Source organism: Bubalus kerabau, chromosome 8 (genome assembly GCF_029407905.1).
Source record: "Bubalus kerabau isolate K-KA32 ecotype Philippines breed swamp buffalo chromosome 8, PCC_UOA_SB_1v2, whole genome shotgun sequence".
Classification (NCBI taxonomy): domain Eukaryota; kingdom Metazoa; phylum Chordata; class Mammalia; order Artiodactyla; family Bovidae; genus Bubalus; species Bubalus kerabau.
The window spans coordinates 62,778,492-62,797,833 of record NC_073631.1 but is presented as its reverse complement, the minus strand read 5'-3'; the positions used below and the strand labels follow the sequence as shown (position 1 = coordinate 62,797,833).

General features: G+C 41.7%; 1 long non-coding RNA gene and 1 pseudogene across 1 annotated transcript; one reads left to right on the top strand and one right to left on the bottom strand.

The window, feature by feature from the left end:
• Positions 1-540: 540 nt before the first annotated feature.
• Positions 541-15,015, bottom strand: LOC129659206 (uncharacterized). Its single transcript, XR_008717891.1, has 3 exons — positions 14,373-15,015; positions 4,523-6,492; positions 541-1,152 (listed from the first exon to the last, which is right to left on the bottom strand). It is a non-coding gene; the product is annotated as an uncharacterized LOC129659206 (long non-coding RNA).
• LOC129659205 (AH receptor-interacting protein-like) lies at positions 8,495-11,821 on the top strand (annotated as a pseudogene).
• Positions 15,016-19,342: the final 4,327 nt, after the last annotated feature.

Genomic DNA, 19,342 nt, shown 5'->3' with positions numbered 1-19,342 from the left:
CAGCCTTAATTGAGGTCTGAAAGCTCACCAAGTGCCTCTTAAATCAGTAAACCTAACTTTTTTTTTTTAGTTCTTCTATAATTTATCTTTGTGGCTGAGGGCATTTTTTTTTTCCTTTGAGACAGTTATGGCAGTCAGAACTAGGAGAAAAACCTCTTACTTTGAGAAATAAGAAAACATGTCTCATGTTTCTGATAATGTACATTGAGGCCAAGAGTTCACAGCAAAGTGAATAGATATTGATGCAAGCATATTATTTAATCACACTGAAGCCAAAAGATTTTTAACCAGTTTTTGTGAGTATTTTGTTCTCAATGTCAAGGTGAGAAACATAAATTTCTTCTTCATTCTGGCTATGGAAATCTGCCCTTCATGTAGCAGTCATCAAGAGTACCATATGCAATACTGCAAAGCAATTATCCTCCAGTTAAAAAAAATTTTTAAAAAGTACCATATGTACTCTTACATGTTATATGCTTATTCCTTATACAATTGTTCCTTGTCATATAAACCCTGAAGAATGTACATGACAAGAAATAATTTTCTATGTATTTTTCAGATTTTTAAAAAAATTTATTTTTACTGAGGTATAGTTGAATTACAATATTGTGTTAACTACTGCTATACAACAAAATGACTCAATTATATATACACACACACACACACACACACATATATACACGACTTCCCTCGTGGCTCAGACAGTAAAGCGTCTGTCTACAATGTGGGAGACCCAGGTTTGATCCCTGGGTTGGGAAGATCCCCTGGAGAAGGAAATGGCTATCCACTCCAGTACTATTGGGTGGAAAATCCCATGGACAGAGGAGCTTGGTAGGCTATAGTCCAGGGGGTCGCAAAGAGTTGGGCACGACTGAGCTACTTCACTTCTTATACACATATGTATACACACATTCTTTTTCATATCTTTTACCATTATGGTTTATCACAGGCTACTGAAAATAATTCCCTTTGCTACACAGTAAGACTTTGTTGTTAATCCATTCTGTATATAACAGCTCAGATCTGCAAAATAAACCAAAGCTAAAAATTATTTCTTGGGATTAGCCTGATACAAGAAATAATTTTGAGGTTTGATTTATGACATATCAAGTATCAATGGTGATTCAGTTCAGTTCAGTCGCTCAGTCGTGTCTGACTCTTCGCAACCCCATGAATCGCAGCACGCCAGGCCTCCCTGTCCATCACCAACTTCCGGAGGTCACTCAGACTCACGTCCATCGAGTCAGTGATGCCATCCAGCCATCTCATCCTCTGTCGTCCCCTTCTCCTCCTGCCCCCAATCCCTCCCAGCATCAGAGTCTTTCCCAATGAGTCAACTCTTCGCATGAGGTGGCCAAAGTACTGGAGTTTCAGCTTTAGCATCATTCCTTCCAAAGAAATCCCAGGGCTGATCTTCAGAATGGATTGGTTGGATCTCCTTGCAGTCCAAGGGACTCTCAAGAGTCTTCTCCAACACCACAGTTCAAAAGAATCAATTTTTCGGAGCTCAGCGTTCTTCATAGTCCAACTCTCACATCCATACATGACCACAGGAAAAACCATAGCCTTGACTAAACGGACCTTTGTTGGCAAAGTAATGTCACTGCTTTTGAATATGTTATCTAGGTTGGTCATAACTTTCCTTCCAAGGAGTAAGCGTCTTCCAATTTCATGGCTGCAGTCACCATCTGCAGTGATTTTGGAGCCCCCCAAAATAAAGTCTGACACTGTTTCCACTGTTTCCCCATCTATTTCCCATGAAGTGATGGGACCGGATGCCATGATCTTTGTTTTCTGAATGTTGAGCTTTAAGCCAACGTTTTCACTCACCACCTTCACTTTCATCAAGAGGCTTTTGAGTTCCTCTTCACTTTCTGCCATAAGGGTGGTGTCATCTGCATATCTGAGGTTATTGATATTTCTCCTGGTAATCTTGATTCCAGCCTGTGTTTCTTCCAGTCCAGTGTTTCTCATGATGTACTCTGCATAGAAGTTAAATAAGCAGGCTGATAATATACAGCCTTGATGTACTCCTTTTCCTATTTGGAACCAGTCTGTTGTTCCATGTCCAGTTCTAACTGTTGCTTCCTGACCTGCATACAGATTTCTTAAGAGGCAGGTCAGGTGGTCTTGTATTGCCATCTTGTTCAGAATTTTCCAGTTTTTTGTGATCCACACAGTCAAAGGCTTTGGCATAGTCAATAAAGCAGAAATAGATGTTTTTCTGGAACTTTATTGCTTTTTCCATGATTAGAATATCTAAATTGGTGTCTGAAACCAGAATTAATTTTAATTGTATGAAATAGATGAGAATAAGTGTGATTTTTAAAATGAATATAGAAGTAATCATTCAGTTTAGGGTTGTTAGTTTAAGGAATTATTTTGGGAAGCTACAGACAAATTTGAAAAAATAAATCTATTTTTCAAAATATTTTTAAAAACCCTGTGTCAGAATTGCTTGAAAGTTGGTTTATGACCTGGTTTGCCTTATTATTTTTTAAGAATTTTAAGATTTTATTTGAGCAAAATGAATCAATTGGAATTGGGCAGTGTCAAACCTTTTCCTATTGTTCATGGGGTTCTCAAGGCAAGAATGCTGAAGTGGTTTGCCATTCCCTTCTCCAGTGGACCACATTCTGTCAGAACTCTCCAAGACCTGTCTGACTTGGGTGGCCCTACATCATATGGCTCATAGTTTCATTGAGTTAGACAAGGCTGTGATCCATGTGATTAGTTTTGGTTAGTTTTCTGTGATTGTGGTTTCCATCCTGTCTGCGTTCTGATGGATGAAGAGGGTTGTGGAAGCTTCCAGATGGGAGGGACTGGCTGTGGGGTAAACTAGGTCTTGCTCTGGTGAGGGGGTGGCTATGCTCAGAAAATCTTTAACCCAATTTTCTGCTGATGGGTGGGGCTGTGTTACCATCCTGTAGTTTGGCCTTAGGCCAAACTTTGGTAGGGGTAATAGCAGTAATGGAGACCTTCAAAAGGAGCATGCTGAAGCTCCCAGGACTGTTATTCAGTGCCCCTGACCCTACAGCATGCCGCTGTCAACCCATGGCATGGGGGTTGACAGCGGAGACTCTGGACCCTCTGCTGGAGACTCCTGGACCCTCGTAGGCAAGTCTGGCTCATCTCTTTTGGGTCCTGGTGCACCCAATGTTTTGTTTTTGCCCTCCAAGAGTTGGTTTCCCTAGTCCTGTGGAAGTTCTGTAATCAAATCCCACTGACCTTCAAATTCCCTGGGGATTCTTAGTCCCTGTGCTGGATCCTCAGGTTGGGAAATCTGTTGTGGGTCCTAGAACTTTTGCCTTCTTTGATTGTTCTCCAGTTTGTAGGTTGTCTGCTCAGCGGCTCTATGGTGGGGCTAATGGCAACCTCCTCCAAGAGAACTTATGCAACATGCCACGCATCCCAGGTCTGCTGCAGCCAGAGTCCTGTCCCTGCAGCAGGCTACTGCTGACACGTGCCTCCTCAGGAGACACTAAGACACTCAAAGGCAGGCCTGGCTTAGTCTCTTGTGGAGGTCACTGCTCTTTTCCCTGGACCCCGGTTGTCCATAAGGATTTGTTTGCACCCTCTGAGCATCTCTGGCAGGTATGAGGTTTGATCTAAATGTGATTTCGCCCCTCCTACTATCTTGTTGGGGCTTCTCCTTTGCCCTTGGATGCAGGGTATATTTTTTTGGTGGGATCCAACATTTTCCAGTTGATGGTTGTTCAGCAACTAGTTGTGATTTTTCCAGCACAAGCTGGAATCAAGATTGCTGGGAGAAATACCAATAACTTCAGATATGCAGATGACACCACCCTTATGGCAGAAAGTAAAGAGGAACTGAGGAACCAAAGAGCCTCTTGATGAAGGTGAAAGAGGAGAGTGAAAAAGCTGGCATAAAACTCAATATTCAAAATTCAAAGATCATGGCATCCAGTCCCATCACTTCATGGCAAATAGATGGAGAAACAATGGAAACAGTGAGAGACTTGGGCTCCAAAATCACTGCAGATGTGACTGTAGCCATGAAATTAAAAGATGCTTGTTCCTTAGAAGAAAAGCTACTACAAACCCAGATAGTGTAATAAAAAGCAGACATTACTTTGCCAACAAAGGTCCATCTAGTCAAAGCTATGGCTTTGGCCAGTAGTCATGTAAGGATGAGAGTTGGACCATAAAGAAAGCTGAGCACCAAAGAATTGATGCTTTTGAACTGTGATGTTGGAGAAGTCCCTTGGACTGCAAGGAAATCAAACCAGTCAATCCTAAAGGAAGAAAATCCATCCTGAATATTCATTGGAAGGACTGATGCTGTAGCTAAGGCTCCAATACTTTGGCCACCTGATGCAAAGACCTGGCTCATTACAAAAGACCCTGATGCTGGGAAAGATTGATGGCAGGAGAAGGGGACAACAGAGGAGGAGATGGATGGCATCACTGATTCAATGTACATGAGTTTGAGCAAACTCCAGGAGTTGAAGAACAGGGAAGCCTGGGGTGCTGCAGTACATGGGGTCACAAAGAGTCAGACATGACTGAATGACTGAAAAACAGGTGTCAAATGAAAAGTGATTTGGAGCTCAGGGAGATAGTTTTCTAGGGAAAAGGGAGAAGTTAAAGGAATTATTGATTGGCTACAGCAAAAAGCTTAGTTGACTGTAATTGGTGTCCTTAGTGTTTTGATTTCATTACCTTGAGGCATTTACAGGCTTAGATTTTGGTTTGCTTAAACAGGCCACTAAGGCATTACAGCCACATCAGTGTAATGGCCTCCCTGTTTAATTAATTAAACAATTCTCCCCTTTTGGTCATCCTCTGATACATGAGATATTGACCGAAAATGTAGAGTTAGTGTCACTCTCAGTCACCATCAGATCTAAGCTGCTCTTGTCTCATTGTGAGACTCATAGGTTATGATGTCAGATCTGTGGAAGAGATTGTTTCTGCTGTTCACCTTGATTGTTCTCAAGCATACTGAGACCATCTAATGAACTACTGGTGACTTTGGACATTCATTTAAGGCTTTTGGGAGAACATAGTGCACCAGGGACACTTCAAGGATAGCTATTAGGAGGATAATACCAAGACACTGATGTATACTCCTTAGACAGAGCCCCTATGAACCAAACCAGTTGTTAGCAAATAAATTAAGGAATGTACCTTAAGGGGAAACAGCCTGTTTTAGTCAAGTGGTTTATTTATTTCCTCTATTTTCTACAATACCAGAGGTGTTGATCCAGGTAGAGCAGAAGGTATTTGCTATGGCACAGACTCTTCTTTGTTCAGCCAAAAGCAATTCTATTACCTAAAACCATTTTAGCAAGAAAATATAGGCACTTCTGCTGTGCAGCTATGGGCTTAGCAGTAGATTCAGCAATAGTTGCCAAATTTAAGGAGCTCTGTTTTCTCATGCATTAACAGAGAGAAAAACTAAGTTGTGAAAAGGCAAAAGGATTCAAGCTTTTATACTGAATGAGGATCTTGACCTCTGATTTTGGGAGAGCTGTCTACCTCAGGATGCCATCTGCTTCTGGTGAGGAACTTCCCAAGACAATTTTAATTTTAGATCTCTAGCTAGTGTGCAGTTCAAGAGTCTAGAGAGCCCATTGTAATTGGGGGATGTGGACCCAAAGTTCAAGTTCTTGAAGTTTGGCTGCTTTCTGGGTTATTAGGCATATCTGGTATTGTCCTGCCAGAGAGGTTCAAGGGAAGTCTTTGCTCTTAAGGATTCCAACTCAGAAAGGGTGGGAGAAAACTGACAGTGTTAGTTTGGAGACTTATAGCCAGATATTTGAGGATACTGGAAGAATCAGGATTTAGTTTGGTTTATAGATATATAACAAAACCTCAAAGACAATAAATGGAACTAGAATCTGATATCTACAAAATTGTATTATAATTTTCTACTGAAATATATTTTTTTCCCCTCACAATCACCCTCAATTCTGTAACAGAGAAAATAGGAGCTTATCTGACTTTTAGTGAATCTAGGTAGAATCAAAGTATCATATTCAGTGCTTATAACTCTAAAGACATGCCTACTGTAATTAAGCCAACAAAGTTTAGCTTTTATCTTAGATCATATGAACTTGAAAAACATTTGGGTTAGTTTCTATATTTCTGAGAGAACACGATTAATTTAAAATTTTGTCTTCAAGTAAATTAAATAGAACTCTTGGCAAATTAGTTTTGGCAATATCATCCAGAGGCAGAAAAATTTCACACAACTATAAAGGCATACAGACACATTGATTTTATAATTTTTGCTTTAAAATGTTATCCATGAGGTGCAACAGTGCAAACTGTGGTTTATAAAAGAAAGGCTGGTTGTATTTCTGGCAGAAAGAATAAGTTAAGATTACATGTCAGATGGCTAAAACTTTTACTAATATTTGTGAAAAAGGCTTGAGACTTTTCATTAACCTTGTTTCCAAATAGTTTATTTTTTATCTGATAAAAATTCTTTCATAAATTTGCATTTCAAGAGATGGAGCTGGGTTCCTAAGGAAGACCAGGTAGAACATTTACAATCTCAAAGGACAGAGAAAGGCTGTAAATTTCTCCAAAAGGACTTTTGTTTCCAAAATTCACATGTTTTACAACATCGACAAGCCTTTTGAGGTAAATAGGGAAGCTGAGGGGATTGGTAAAAAGATAAGTAGATTTTGAATTGTTGCTAGAGCTGCATTTTTGTTCTGGTAAAGACTCAATTGTAAGACGAGTACAATTGTTTTAATTCCTCAAAGAATTGGGTTGTAACCTAAATAATTTCAAGATGCTGACCCTACCATCCAATCTTGCATTATTCTCAATTTCCTCTTTCATTTCCGGGAGAAGATTTCCAACAAAAATGGAAATCAAAAGACTCCTACATTCTAGATTTAGAGCCATATTTCTTTGGAATGTTTAGTAATCCTTCCACAATGGCTTCAGAATGGTTTTCTTTCCCTCTGGGTGTGTAGTTTCATTTTAGCTTATTTCAGTTCAGTTCAGTCACTCAGTTGTGTCCGACTCTTTGTGACCCCATGGACTGCAGCACGCCAGGCCTCCCTGTCCATCAATAACTCCCAGACTTTACTCAAATTCATGTCCATTGAGTTGGTGATGCCATCCAACCATCTCATCCTCTGTCATCCCCTTCTCTTCCTCCAACAACACAGGTCAAAAGCATCAATTCTCTGGCACTCAGCTTTCATTATTCCAACTCTCACATCCATACATGACTACTGGAAAAACCATAGCCTTGACTGAATGGACCTTTGTTGGCAAAGTAATGGCTCTGCTTTTTAGCTTAGTAGACAAGGTCTAAAAAACAGGTCTTATCAGACTCTGAATGTCAGCTTTCAATTAGGTCAATTTCTGACCAGAGAACTACTTTAAAAAATAATCCTCTTCAATATATTGTCTCACATTTTACCTGAGACAGAGAGTAAATATTCTTGACAGGGGTTCCCCAGGTGACTCAGTGGTAAAGAATCCACCTGCCAATGCAGGAGACACAAGAAATGCAGATTCAGCCCCTAGGTTGGGAAGATCCCCTGGAGGAGGAAATGGCAACCCATTCCAGTTTTCTAGTCTGGAAAATCCCATGGACTGAGGAGCCTGGTGGGCTGCCATCTGTGGGGTCACAAAGAGACACAACTGAGTGACTAGGCACAGCACAGCTCAACACAGCACGTCGACACAAGAGGGGTCTCCAGTGAAATGCAAACATTGCTACCCTTCCGAGATCTAGAGCCACCCCCAAAGATAACTGAAAGAATGACTTAGACAATTTCCTTGAGAGCTGGGAATGGTTGGTAGGACCCTAGCTGCAAATGGAGTACAACCCACATTTGTATCTGGCCATATTTTGGGGCCCTACAATCTGATGGTAGCCAGGCCAACCTCTCAGGACACACAGTGAAACAGGAAGGCAATAGCTGCCCCTGGGAGAGAAAGGGTCAAGAATCAATATTTTTCCTCACCAATCTTAATTTGGGGAAAAAGAAACTATGTAAAATTTTAGCTTCTTCTTTTGTTGACTTAAAAAATAGTCACAACCTAAAAGCTGAGTCAGTAAAGTCAAGTAGAAGCATGCAAATAAATTCACAGGCACAGAGGCTCCACGCTTAAAACAGTTAAGGTAGCTATGATGCGACACCAACAATTTGAATGGCCCTGACACACTCAAAATATAATCTTAATTATTCAATGAAATCCTGAAGCAAACTCTTGCTAGTCTTGGTATACTGCTAAACACTAAAGTAGCAAGTTTTCCCATGGTTTTAGCTTAGTTCAAAGAATTTTTACACTATTAAGTAAGAAAAAAATTAAAATATTGCCCCTTTTAAAATTTATGTAGACATTTAATTAGCTTTATTTACAGAGCAGTAATTTTTTTTAGTCTCCAATGATGCCTAGATGACATCATTAAGCAAGAATGCCAGTTTAAAAGAAATCTATGCCATGTGCATGAGTGCTCAGTCTTGTCCGATTCCTGGTGACCCCATAGACTGTAGCCTGCTAGGCTCCTCTGTCAGTGGAATTTTCCAGGCAAGAATACTGGAGTGGGTTGCCAGTTCCTCCTCCAAAAGTTGAGAGTTATGTTTTATTTGGTGGGAAGTTTTAGAATTTCAAGCCTGGGAAACAGCATCTCAAGTAACCCTGAGAGAACTGCTCTGAGGAGAGGTGGGGAGGAGCCAGATTATATAGAAGTTTTACACAAAAGGCAGGTAATCTGAACATCAAAATATTATTGTTCTGCCCATAGCCGAAATGACCCCAGCTCAGAAGTTGCCTAAATTCTAGAAGTTGTGGAAGCTGGTCTGGAAGCTGCTGAAAGAGAGCAGTGAGGAAGGAGTATGGTAGATATCATTGAAAGACTCTGGGAGGATGGGATCCAAAAGCACATGATACATGAGGGCCAAGGAAAGCTCTCTGACTTTCAGGATGGAACCAAAGTCACATTCTGCTACCAGACTCTTTGCAATGACAAGGAGAACACCATGTTGGATGACAGTCGGCCATGGGGCAAACCATGGAGCAAACCATGGAGCTTATCATTGGCAAGAAGTTTAAGCTGCCCCTGTGGGAGCCCATCCTGCACACCATGTGGGAGGGGGAGATCGCTCAGTTCTGCTGTGATGTCAAGCATGTGGCCCTATATCTGCTATTGGCCAAGAGTTTACTCAACATTGCAGCCAGCAAGGACCTCCTGGAGGGCATCACCCAGATGCAGGAGCACAATTCCCTGGGCCATGCTGATCTGGATACCCTGCAGCAGAAGGCCTAGCCTCTCATCTCTGACATCGAGATGCTTAAGATGGAGAATCCTGGCACATATCAGCAGGACCCATGGGCAATGACAGTTGAGGAGAAGGCAAAGGCAATGCCAGTCATCCACCAGGAGGGCAACTGGTTGTACCTCGAAGGCCATGTGAAGGAGGCTGCTGCCAAATACTACGAGGCCATCACCTGTGTCAAGAACCTTCAGATGAAAGAACAGCCTGAGTCCCTTGACAGAATCCAGTTGGATCAGCAGATCACACTGCTGTTGCTCAACTACTGTTAGTGCAAGCTGATGGTGGAAGAGTATCAGAAGTGCTGGACCACTGCTCCTCCATCCTCACTAAGTATGATGACAATGTCAAGGCCTACTTCAAGTACATCAAGGCACATGCAGCACTGTGGAACACTCAGGAGGCCCAGGCTGACTTTGCCAAGGTGCTGGAGCTGGGACCCACCCTGGCGACTATGGTGAGCCCTGAGCTGTGGATCTAGGTGCAGATCTAGCTGTGAGCTGTGCCTCTAAGCACAGATCCCTCAGAAAGACAAGGAGGACAAGGCCTGTTTCCGGCGCATCTTCTACCACTGACAGGACCCTGCTGGTGTGGTCGCCCTATCTGACCTGCTGCTGCTGCTGACAGCCCGCCTGCCCCCACTAGTTAGTCATGCTTCTCTGTATGTGTGCTAAGTCACTTCAGGCATGTCTGATTCTTTGCCACTCCATGAACTGTAGCCCGCCAGGCACTTATGCCCATGGGATTCTCCAGGCAAGAATGCTGGAGTGGGTTGCTGTTCCCTTCTCCAGGGGATTTCCCCAATCCAAGGATTGAACCTGGATTTCATGTCTCCTGCAATGGTAGGTGGGTTCTTTACCACTAGTGCTACCTTAACTCCACTCACCACTTGCTCTTCTCTGTATATAAAGGCCTTATTTATCTCTTAAAAAAAGTATTGTTAAAGAAAACCAGATATCCCAAGTTAAGGAATTTAGTGCTTGTCTATGTATGGGAAGCTGCAAGAATCTGGCTCACTGAAATCATTCCTTTCATAGCCACCTCACCTGGTACCCTGTATTTTTCACATCCTGAGCTCTTTTGGAGGTTACTATAGGGAGTGGCTGCAATCTGATGGCTAGTAGGTACTCTTCTTGAGTGCCCTTACGACACACCAGCTCACATTGGAGGGCTGTAATCACTGATAACTGTGAATCCCTGTCTACTGATATGGCAGGAAATATTTTATTTCACACTAGGCACCACAGAGAGAGATCTAGGGGAGCTGACTTTGGTGAGAATTCTCATCCTTTGCTGACCTCTGCAGTTTTCCCAGTATCCCATTTGCAGGTCTCATCCTGGTCATCAGAAACTATAAAGGAAGAAAAATAGTTTCCCCTCTATTCTTTATAGTAAGTGCATGAGTGAAACTCCTTTGTCTCTAGGGCAACTATGTAAATGGATAAGCCTATCTAAGATGATTATAGAAGTGGAGAGCACAGGGAAGAAAAGATTGCTTTAGACATAGCATTTTCCACACATTTTCGACAATTAACAATACCCATTATATACCCCATGTCCAAGGTAAGAGAAACCCAAGTAAGATGTTAAGTGTTGCAAGAGGGCATCAGAGGACAAACACAATGAAACCATAACCACAGAAAACTAGCCAATCTGATACAACGAACCACAGCCTTGTCTAACTCAATGAAACTAAGCCAGGCCGTGTGGGGCCACCCAAGACAGACGGGTCATGGTGAAGAGGTCTGACAGAATGTGGTCCACTGGAGAAGGGAATGGCAAACCACTTCAGTATTCTTGCCTTGAGAACCCCATGAACAGGATGAAAAGGCAAAATGATAGGATAGGATACTGAAAGAGGAACTCCCAGGTTGGTAAGTGCCCAGTATGCTACTGGAGATCAGTGGAGAAATAACTCCAGAAAGAATGAAGGGATGGAGCCAAAGCAAAAACAATACCCAGTTGCGGATGTGACTGGTGATAGAAGCAAGGTCCGATTCTGTAAAGAGCAATATTGCATAGGAACCTGGAATGTCAGGTCCATGAATCAAGGCAAATTGGAAGTGGCCAAACAGGAGATGGCAAGAATGACCATTGACATTCTAGGAATCAGCAAACTAAAATGGACTGGAATGGGTGATTTAACTCAGATGACCATTATATCTACTACTGTGGGCAGGAATCCCTCAGAAGAAATGGAGTAGCCATCATGGTCAATGATGCAATCTCAAAAACGACAGAATGATCTCTGTTTGTTTCCAAGGCAAACCATTCAATATCACAGTAATCCAAGTCTATGCCCTAACCAGTAATGCTGAAGAAGCTGAAGTTGAACGGTTCTATGAAGACCTACAAGACCTTTTAGAACTAACACCCAAAAAAGATGTCCTTTTCATTATAGGGGACTGGAATGCAAAAGTAGGAAGTCCAGAAACACCTGGAGTAACAGGCAAATTTGGCCTTGGAATATGGAATGAAGCAGGGCAAAGACTAATAGAGTTTTGCCAAGAAAATGCACTGATCATAACAAACACCCTCTTCCAACAACACAAGAGAAGACTCTATACATGAACATCACCAGATGGTCAACACCGAAATCAGACTGATTATATTCTTTGCAGCCAAAGATGGAAAAGTTCTATACAGTCAGCAAAAACAAGACCAGGAGCTGACTGTGGCTCAGACCATGAACTCCTTATTGCCAAATTCAGACTGAAATTGAAGACAGTAGGGAAAACCACTAGACCATTCAGGTATGACCTAAATCAAATCCCTTATGTATATACAGTGGAAGTGAGAAATAGATTTAAGGGACTAGATCTCATAGTGTGCCTGATGAACTATGGATGGAGGTTCACAACATTGTATAGGAGACAGGGATCAAGACCATCCTCATGGAAAAGAAATGCAAAAAAGCAAAATGGCTGTCTGGGGAGGCCTTACAAATAGCTGTGAAAAGGAGAGAAGTGAAAGGCAAAGGAGAAAAGGAAAGATATACCCATTTGAGTGCAGAGTTCCAAAGAATAGCAAGGAGAGATAAGAAAGCCTTCCTCAGTGATCAATGCAAATAGAGGAAAACAACAGAATGGGAAAGACTAGAGATCTCTTCAAGAAAATTAGAGATACCAAAGGAACATTTCATGCAAAGATGGGCTCGATAAAGGACAGAAATGGTATGGACCTAGCAGAAGCAGAAGATATTAAGAAGAGCTGGCAAGAATACACAGAACTGTACAAAAAAGATCTTCATGACCCAGATAATCATGATGGTGTGATCACTCACCTAGAGCCAGACATCCTGGAATGTGAAGTCAAGCGGATCTTAGAAAGCATCCCTACAAACAAAATTAGTGGAAGTGATGGAATTCCAGTTGAGTTATTCCAAATCCTGAAAGATGATGCTGTGAAAGTGCTACACTCAATATGCCAGCAAATTTGGACAACTCAGCAGTGGCCACAGGACTGGAGGAGGTCAGTTTTCATTCCAATCCCAAAGAAAGGCAATGCCAAAGAATGCTCAAACTACCGCACAATTGCACTCACCTCACATGCTAGTAAAGTAATGCTCAAAATTCTCCAAGCCAGGCTTCAGCAATACATGAACTGTAAATTTCCAGATGTTCAAGCTGCTTTTAAAAAAAGGCAGAGGAACCAGAGATCAAATTGCCAATATCCGCTGGATCATTGAGAAAACAAGAGAGTTCCAGGAAAACATCTATTTCTGCTTTATTGACTATGTGGATCACAATAAACTGTGGAAAATTCTGAAGAGATGGGAATACCAGACCACCTGATTTGCCTCTTGAGAAATTTGTATTCAGGTCAGGAAGCAACAGTTAGAACTGGACATGGAACAACAGACTGGTTCCAAATCAGAAAAGGAGTACGTCAAGGCTGCATATTGTCACCCTGCTTATTTAACTTATATGTAGAGTACATCATGAGAAATGCTGGGCTGGAAGAAGCACAAGCTGGAATCAAGATTGCCGGGAGAAATACCAATAACCTTAGATATGCAGATGACACCACCCTTATGGCAGAAAGTGAAGAGGAACTAAAAAGCTTCTTGATGAAAGTGAAAGTGGAGAGTGAAAAAGTTGGCTTAAAGCTCAACATTCAGAAAACTAAGATCATGTCATCTGGTCCCATCATTTCATGGCAAATAGATGGGGAAACAGTGCAAACAGTGTCAGACTTTATTTTTGGGGGCTCCAAAATCACTGCAGATGGTGACTGCAGCCATGAAATTAAAAGACGCTTACTCCTTGGAAGGAAAGTTATGACCAGCCTAGATAGCATATTAAAAAGCAGAGACTTTACTTTGCCAACAGAGGTCCATCTAGTCAAGGCTATGGTTTTTCCAGTGGTCATGTATGGATGTGAGAGTTGGACTGTGAAGAAAGCTGAGCACCGAAGAATTGATGCTTTTGAACTGTGGTGTTGGAGAAGACTCTTGAGAGTCCCTTGGACTGCAAGGAGATCCTACCAGTCCATCCTAAAGATCAGTCCTGGGTGTTCATTGGAAGGAATGATGCTGAAGCTGAAACTCCAGTACTTTGGCCACCTCATGTGAAGAGTTGACTCATTGGAAAAGACTCTGATGCTGGGAGGGAATAGGGGCAGGGGGAGAAGGGGATGATAGAAGATGAGATGGCTGGATGGCATCACTGACTCGACGGACATGAATTTAGGTAAACTCCGGGAGTTGGTGATGGACAGGGAGGCCTGGAGTGCTGCGATTCATGGGGTTGCAGGGTCAAACACGACTGAGAGACTGAACTGAAATGACCTGAAGATGATTAAAACTTCTCTACTGGTGTACACTGTAATTCAATATTATTTTTTGTAAAGTTAACCTACTTATTTAGCCTCAAAAGAATTTTACTCATCTGATGCCTCACGCTGCACCCAATCCAGTTTTAAATTGGACCCAGTCCAGATTATCTCCCATTTCTAAGCTGAATTTAGTCTGATCCCAGACCGAGTCTAACTCTGGACAGCTTCTGGACCCTATCCAGAAACACAAATGCTCAAATATAGTCTGAAAACTCATAATTCAAAAGCTGTGGAGCTTGGATCCAGAATCCAGAAAGGACTTACCAATCATTTCCAGAGACAGTGAAATCAAGGGTCTCATGCAGTCCTATGCCTGGTTGCTCATTGCTTTGTGGGCCATTGGGGGTCTTCTTTGGTTCCCTTTTTGGACACCAGAACTGTTAAAAGATAAACAGATGCATATTGAAAAATGCACAAAGAGATTGCACAGAATGGAGTCCATTTGGGCAATGCCATAGATGTCACGCGAGTGTATGTTCCTCAGTTCTTTGTCTCATCACAATAAAGATTTGGAGCAACGGACATTAAAGCCCTCGGCACATCACAGCTCTCGGGTCTTGGACAAACCGTGTTACAGCTCTTAGGCAAATCAGTGTTACAGCTCCATTTTATTTAGAAGATAGCAGGAGAATCCAAGACTCGAAGAGAAGGGAGTGGAGGAGTGCATGGGGAGGGAGAAAGAGAGAGAGAGAGAGAGAGAGAGAGAGAGAGAGAGAGCGCGCGTGCCCGCACGCATGCATGCGGGAGAGAGAGTCCTAGAGAAAGCGCTTTGGCTCCTCCTTTTATATGTTTTTTCCTCCACCTGGGCCTGCCCTATGCAAATTGGGCTTAGCCAGGAGTGCTGTTTGTTCTGTTTGTCCTGCCTGAAGTCTTCACTCTGGTCCTCAGACCTTCCTTGTCTTTTAGCCACTGCCATTTTGGACTCCTTTTCCCTATTCTACCTACCTAACAGTTACATTTTTATTATTGAAAGCAAGCAGGCCCCTGTAGGGGCTCCTGGGCACTGGAAGACTTTCTGTTCCACTCCCATAACCTTCCCTGAGTTCTGAAGGGCAGATTCAAAAAGTTGCTAATCCAGAAGGGAAGGGATTCAGAGTCAAGGGAGGAGCAGCCAAGAAACATAGTTCGGCTTTGGGGCAGGGTCCTGGTTCTACCTCAAAGGACACACATAACAATATCCTTAATCCCATTTATAGAATTAAAACCCAACAATGAAAGTTGTCAGCATTCTCCATATGGGAGAGGACCACCTGAGGCCAGACTAATGGAACCACAGAAGCTCATTAATAAGATTAACTGAAGCCAGATTAAAGGAGGGCTGGCCCTACTCACACCCTAATCTTATCTGCAACCTTGCCCTTGAATTATTGCTATAAAATTCTTCCTCAGATCCTCCCTAGCTGGGAAATAGCTTTCAAGGGCAGGAGACCTTTGTATCCCCTTTAACTTGGCATAGCAATAAAGCTATTCTTTTCTACTTTACCCAAAACTCCATCTCTCAGATTCCATTGTGCACCAGTGTGCAGAGAGGCTGAGCTTTCATCATCACTACTGATGGTATTGCCCTTGTTTAGTTCACTCACTCTAGTCATCAAACTTGACTCAAGAGCCTGAATTTTTGTTAATAGAGAATTTTATGAAGACATGGTATAAGTAATTCCAAAGTATTCTATTTAGCAGCATCCTCTCTGGAATGGCTATGTGCCTCTTCTTCTACCCCAGGATAACTTAGATTTAAAAATGGGAAGAAGGAAGCTCAGTGATTAATATAAATCACTTTTATGTAATCTTCACCAAAGTCTTATGAAGCAGGTATTATCCTTGTCATCTAGATGAGGAAGCAGAATAAAAATGTTTAAGTGATTTAAATCCCTTAGAACTAGTGTAGAATTGGGACTTATCTGGCACTGAAGTTCTTCTCCTTCTTATACTCCCTATTATTTCCTTCCATGGTGACAACCTCATTTTGGAATAAGTTCTGTTGTGTTTGTGAAAGTTTACATTACTTTTTAATTATGACACATGCATTATCTATGTAAGCCTGGGCCAGTGCATAGGAGACATTTTCTAGTAATCTGTTTGTGATTACGTGGCTTTGAGCAGCGAAGAAAGGGAAAGAAATGCAATTTTTTTTTATGCATAGCAAGAACTGTGATAGGAAGCCAAATAAAATTGGGCATTGTTGACAGTAATGATGTTTTACCTCCTAGTGTTATAAAAATTTGCCTCATTAAACAAGATCAAACAAATGAGCCAATAAGAAGGAAGCCTCTTTTCTAACAAGCAGGCTTTAAGAGAAAGTAAGCCAATGAGAAGTGAGTTTCTGGTGTTAATATAAAAACTTTGGGGAAGATGAAACAGAAGGGATTCAGGCCTCTACTTAAAATGATGAGCTTGAAGACAAAAGAATCCATATGAAGTAATGATTCCAGGATGAGAAGTTTAGGTGGTATGCATCCTGCTTGCTTAAATGATTTGACTTTTGAAAAAATAGAAGTAGGAGATATGTAACAATCTACATATAGTTCAAATGAATAATCTTTGCATGTATCATCAAAAAATTCTAACATGTATACACTACTTACTATGTACCAGGTAGGGTAACCAAATTATTCTGGTTTGCCCAGGACTTCTCAGCTTTAGCTGTCCCTGGTGGCTCAGATGGTAAAGCATCTGCCTGCAGTGCAGGAAACTGGGGTTCAATTCCTGGGTTAGGAAGATCCCCTGGAGGAGGGAATTGTAACCCACTCCACTATTCTTGCCAGGAGAATTCCACAGACAGAGGAGCCTGGCGGGTTACAGTCCATGGGGTCACAACAAATTGGACACGACTGAGTGACTAACACTTCTTACTTGCTCATTAAAGCTTTAGCATTGAAAATTCTGCATCCTGGGACCATTTGAATCCTAAAAAAATCAGGATGATTGGTCACTGATGCCAGGTTCTATTCTAAACATTTTCTATTTAGTAGCACATTTAATCTTCACTAGACCTGTGAGGGAGGCACTATTATTATCCCTGTTTTACAGGTGAAGGAAATGCTTGCAAAGAGAAGCTAAAAAATATCCCTATCCAGGCCCTACCTAGAATCTGGTTGTTTTTCAGAAGTTCCCCAGGTGATGCAAATATGAAGCCAGGAATTTGGCCCTGAACCAGATCAGTAATTCCATAATGAGGGACTATGACCTGAAATTGCTGAACGTCCTTCCTGTGTCTGTTGTAACAGAAACCCAGGACACAGAAGGCACGGCTGCCATGGCTTAGTGGAGACTGTTGCCCCACACTTCTAAGTGGAATTAGCCACCTAGAACAAGTGCTGAGTGGGGTCTGACATCATCTTTCTGGAAGGGAAACTCAGACCTACAGGTGCAAGTTAAATATTTGTCAGATTAAGCTTGTTACAAGTATCTACATCATCAAGAGGACGTAGTTGCTTTAAGAAAGGAAGGGATCATCTCTTAGTAGGTATACTAAAGGAAGTTCTCTACTTTTGCCAAAGTGTTAGTTGCTCAGTTCTGTTCGACTCTTTTCGACCCCGTGGACTATAGCTGGCCACTTTTGCAATAGGGTGATACCTGGTCTGCAAGCACTGTGGACATAACTTGCTTAGGGAAGTGATACCTTGTCTCCCACCATTCTTTTGACTTCACTTACAGCAAACCTCAGCTCTCTTACTATTGGATCGAGTGTTCATTGTCTGTTTGATATGCCTTTCCTCCAGTTGAAATGTATACACTTGTACAGGCTCTAGGATTTTATTTTTGCTTCTGTCCTCATTTGCACTAATGAATGCCTTCTGTGGTAGCATGGGTACCATCTCCCAGTGGTCACGTGGAACCAGCCCTTGCTGAGCCTGGGCAGGGCTGGCCAGGCTCTTCTCTTTGCTGCTTTGCCCACCTGGAACGCTTCTATTTTTCAGCTCAATTTACCAGCTCGTGCCCACCTAGGCTCAACAAAGGCCGAGTGAAGGCAAGATGCCCTGCTTTCTGCAGCTTTTGTTGGTCTCCTTGTCCTTTGATGTTGATTGAGAGCTGCCTTATTCCAAGAGGAGCCCTTTGCCTCTCTCTGACTTCCTACCTCTCCCACCTTCTCTGAGGATTTAAATAGATCATAGGCAGAAGTTAATTGAAGATAAAAGTTTACAGTTAAGCCGGCAGGTTGTAGCACAATATCTATATAATCTAAAGTAACTGGGGCTCTCTCAGGGTCTTTGAAATGAACAGAGGTATTTTTCCAATGCATTTTTAAAATGTAGATAAATTGTGTGTCATATAAAATGCATTATAAAAGGTTCCAATTGAGTCATTGGATTAAATGAACCTTTCAATACCTCTCAGAGGAAAGGAGATTGTATTTGGTGTGATGAAATAGTCACTGCTTGGCTTCACACTTAGGTGATGCAGTGATCATGAGGGAAGAATTTACTTAAAACAAAAAAATAAAAGAAATAAACTGATGAATCCATGACTTTGTATCAGATATTATTATTTTTAAAAGCCATAACTTCCAAGATATTCTCAGGAAGAAAAATGATATTTAAAAGCTCTTTTGTCCTTTGACCCATTATTAAGATAGTATTTAATCCTCCCCAATACCCAATATCCACTACAGCCTATTAAAAAATTGATTACTCATGTGCTAAAAGCTGTCTGGATTTCTCTCATCCCTTCAGTAGCAAGTGTTATGTAAATTCTGCTAAGGTTAAGATTAACAGGAAGCCAGAAGCCAATTTCTGACCAGTGAACTAATACAGAAGAATGAGAACAGATATGATTAGTATATTAGCAAGGGTTTAATTCTCTTCATTCTTTGGTTATCTTTATTCTGAAGCTATGTTTTAGAATACTATTTAAGAGCTCCAGTTTGCAATCCACTTAGATTGTCTTGTATTTGGAGAAGAGTTTAAGGTCACTCTTAGAGATACTTCATTTCATTTGCATAACATTGTACTATTACCTTTATAGAGAATAACTAATGAAAGACTATTGGAAGGTGGAGATATTGAATACTATCCTTGAAACTGAGAAGGAACTTTAAGGCTGAAAACAGTGAAGCAGGCAACTCCATGAAGGGCAGTTATGAAGTTTACTGTGGGTAATATAATACAGGCAAGACTGAGTTGAGAATGATCCAGGGACATACTCTAAAAGGGGTATGTGAGCATGCTAAGTTGCTTCAGTGGGGTCTGACCCTTTGCAACCCTATGGACTATAGCCTGCCAGGTTCCTCTGTC